We start from the raw sequence: 4583 nt of genomic DNA on the forward strand, positions 1-4583 counted from the left end.
GCTGAGACGCAGGTCTGAATTTAGAGATTTGTTTTACTGAAACCAATTAAATTTCTTCATTGCTGTATTTCTAAATCCAAGATTAAGATAAATGAATATACTTTTAAAGTCCTCTGAAAATGTGCAATCTTCTTTGAGCAATGCAGGTAACTTCAATTTGAGGGACGGGTTTGATAAAATTACAGGAATTCAATATCTGATTAATCCTTACCTAAATAATAGAAAATCTTCAAACTTAGTGGCAACATTACCATCAACAGTTTCCTAAATTGGCAGGATTACCCCAAAACATTTACACACCCATGAACCACACTTACAAATGAGTGGAAAAATTGTCTTCCCTAATTGAAAAGTCAAACTGTTAAAATTGACTTTTAACATTTTTAGTAGTGGAACTGTAATCATAATTAACTTTTTGGGATTTTTTTCAGATTTTTCCTCAAGTTCCATGAGTTCATTCTATAATAATATTAGTTAGCTTCCCCCAAACACTGATTTTAACAGTTAACTATTTGACATTCAACCAAAAAGTGTATTAAGGGCACATCTCTAATTATAATGTGATAATGTAATAATAGAGACATTAACACAAGGTTAACAGGCAGTAGACAGAGTAGGTAGTGGATTCTGCGGTAGGGCATCAAGAAAAGCTCTACGCAGTGTTTTGAGTAACATTTGCCAAATGACAGTCACTTCTATGATAGTATTAGAAAGAAAGGAAAGAACAAATAATGATAACCAGTTTGACAGAAAGTTAAAAGAGTTAATACAATTGTAAAAACAACTATAATACAATTACATGTTTTCCAACAGGTATCATTATGTTGGATCAATCAAATATATATTATAAAAATAAAATTTGCCTATTTAGTATAAAATATGTAATATATTGTACCTGAATATTTACATGAATGTTTGGTCTTACTATAGGACGGTTCTATTTGTGCCAATTGTGAATAACCAAATATTATACATTTACTTACTTATTCCTGTAAATACTAATTATTTTCTCATTTTGTCATTTTTTTTTTTTTTTTTATTTAGACTCAAAAATTGTTTTTCCTATGATCTTGGAATTTACAGGAATTATCTACAAATTAAAACTAGATAAAGTGGTACAATTATATTTCTCTTCATTAATTTAATGGAGAACTTTCTATTTGCTTTCCTCCGTAGGGAGAAGTGGACATTAAAATAAGGGGAAAAAGAGAGAGAGATGAGTGTGATTTTTACCAGTTGAGTTCCAGTTGCAATCCCATAGCCCTCTCCTATGTGACAACAGGCAGGAGAAGACTGGAAGCAGCAGCCTTCCTCCTTTACCCCGTTCCAAGGAAGCCCACTGAGCTTCTCTTTGCTGGCCCAGGGTTCTCTTCAGGCACTCGTGGTGAAACAATGTATAGATCAATTATGTGATGTGCTGCTTCAAGTAACTTTACAATGCTCAGTAGGAGAAACAACTTCCATGGATCTAACTCAATTCTTCCAATGGGATTTACATTATCATTTTATGTATAATCCAATTTGTTTTCCTCTTGACCTTAGCTTTCTAATACATTATAATTATCTTCCAAATCCTTCCAGACTTCATCCAAAGTGGAGCCAACTGGCCCACTAGAGTGAAGTCTGTCTCTAACTCCTCTTTACTAATTTGCATATGATTATTCTTTAGCAAAGAAAGGACACTGTAATTAGGACTTCTGGGAGTAAATGTTCTATCCAGTATTTGGTCAAATTCCCACCGTGTTCTTAATTTTCCTCACATCTGTGGTCATATGAATGTTATCATTTTACAATCTCCTCCCTTTTTGTTTTGTCCATTTTTCTCTAAGGTCTTGTGACCTCTACGTGTTTCGGAATGCACTGACTCCACACTTTGTATTTGTACTAACCAAAAGCTGATAGTTTCCCCTCCTCCCAAAGTACTAAATATCTATGTTGTCACTGCTACTTTTTCTATACTAAGCTAAAAAAATATTTCCAGAATTTCCCTGCATATCGATAAGATCCGTATACACTTGTAATAAAACAGGTTTCATTAGAACACGTCTTTATCTATTATGTGCATGCTGTTAAGAAACAACAAAATTATTATTATTTTTTTGTGGTCAATTAAGACAGATAACAAATAGCTTGAATAAATAACTTACTCTATGACTTCCCAGTGGTTTATGATAATTTTTTTCCCTCATTTCTAAAGCTCCCCCTCCACACTTATAATGTGCTATACTTTACAAGCCTCTTTTCAAGTATGTTAAGATACTATGAAGCAAATTGATGTTATTGATATTGAGCTCACAAAGGTCTTCATTGTTTAGTACTGATTTTTAAAAAAGAAATGATGGTGCATTAGTTCAAATGCAAAAGTTTTATCATAAAAAAATGTGATATTTAATTTAAGAAATACAGACTATTCCAAAAGGCCTCTACAGCATGAATGCTTTTCTCTAAATCACTGTGCTATTATTTCTCAGACAGCCTGGCCTGAGGTAATTAGTTTTGCTTCCTTTTGTGAAATCCATTGAGAGCAGGTCAGTGGATAATGAATGTGAATCAGAAAATCTTCAGCACATTCATTTTTAAACAATTCTTCACAAAGGCTAGTTGTTTCTGGCATGGTCCCCACTGAATGAAAGCAGCACAGGGGGCCTGGAGGCCTGACCCAGGCTCCCCAGCAAAAGATGATGTTAATCAGGTTTCAGCATCTCCTTTTAATATTTCAGCCTTTTCTCTAGTTAGGCATGAAATTTCAGTCAGTACAGTCAAGTAACTAGTTAATAACTTGTATTTTGTGGTTACTTAATGGGAAATTCATTTTAAATAAGTAGAAGTAAATAGTACAAGAAAGAAATAATTAACTGTATGATTCTAGAAAGGCATAAGGAACCTTAAATAATCTTATTTACTACGCCTCTTTATTTAATTTTTAGAATCTTTTGATGGCTAGGCATTTTTTTCTCTCTTTTTTTATTTTTTCCCAAATAGCATTTATCACACTCTTTCCAGCCTCCATCGTCACTCAGTGTTGTGGCAGTGGAAGGCATTTCATGGCCAAGGCCAAGAGAGTTAGCAGGGGTACTTCTATTAGTCCATTACTTGAGGTTGGATCTAGTGAGGGAAGCTTGATGTTTATGCCAGTTACCAATTTCAGGAGACCACTTGGTGGATTGGCATGCTTATATTTGCTTTCAGGTGAAGATGTAATTTCTCTGCCTAGGAAGCTCTTCTTAATAGATACCCAAGAACTTGAGCATAGACAAAAAATGACACTAGCATCTATGGTCCCAGGTTCTCATTGAAGGTAGATTAGTCAGCCAATTGGACAATACTGAAGAGAGTGTAAAGGGCATAGGCCCGTTGGTAGACTTTAGGAAAACTCGAGTGTGCCTAAGAATCAGCGAAGGTGTTTGTTACAAGGTAATTTCCTTCACACCTTTTCTAGAAATTATGATTTAGCAGATATAGCTTGCACCCTAGGGAGATGCATTTTTTAAAATATACTTTAAATTTTAGAACAGTTTTGGATTTATGGAAAACTTGGGAAGATAGTTCAGAGAGTTCCTATATAAACTACATCCAGGGAACTATGTTTTTACCAAGTAAACATTAGTGACTCTGATGCATGTGTTTCAAAACTCTCATATTGAAAAGTGTTAGGTTACACTACGGAGGAAGTAGAGTGGGGAGGGTTTGGATTTCGGGAACAACTTGCTCTTTCTGGGTACAGCATAACCTGACTGCTGGAACAACAGTCCGTGGGGGTAGCAGGCTGCAGTGGTGGGAATTGTAAATTAGCTGATAGTCATTGCCTGTGAAACACCAGAACTGGAAATGTGACTAAATTTCAGCTCTACATGATTGTGAGACTGAGGCTGCTGATATATTTTTCTCTTCAAACAGAAACAGTCCTAGTGAACCTGCAGGTGGGAGATTTCTGTAAATCCAAGTAAAAGTAACCAGGAGAAACCAAAGGAGAAAGGCTTCCTTTCAGTGTATCGGACTGGTTAATGCCATGTTTCCCCAAAAATAAGACCTAGCCAGACAATCAGTTCTAATACATCTTTTGGAGCAAAAATTAATGTAAGACTTGGTATTATATTATATTATATTATATTATATTATATTATATTATATTATATTATATATCCAGTCTTATAGTAAAATAAGACTGGGTCTTATATTAATTTTTGCTCAAAAGACGCATTACAGCTGATTGTTCTGCTAGGGGAAACATGGTATATGTCTTACTAGAAGACCTCCTTTATAGGGTTCTCTGATGTAATGATATTACTTGTTTATAGGGTCCTCTAGTCAGGAAGTTTCTATTGTACAATGGCACGAAGTCTTTGTGTGAATTATGTTCCAATATGCCTGCCTTCAGAGTAATATTTGTTCATCATTCTGTATACCTTGCTTTGGATTAGAGGTAAAATACCCTTTAAAAAGTGAGAGTTGGGGATCAATATAACCCAAAAAGGAGACAAGAAATGTAATCTACAACCATGTCTTTAATATTTTTTTAAAGGAATATTGAATGGATACTTGTAAACATCAAATTATTTATCGAATAATCTCATAGCTTAATT

This window comes from Rhinolophus sinicus, linkage group LG02 (assembly GCF_036562045.2).
Source record: "Rhinolophus sinicus isolate RSC01 linkage group LG02, ASM3656204v1, whole genome shotgun sequence".
NCBI classification, from domain to species: Eukaryota; Metazoa; Chordata; class Mammalia; order Chiroptera; family Rhinolophidae; genus Rhinolophus; species Rhinolophus sinicus.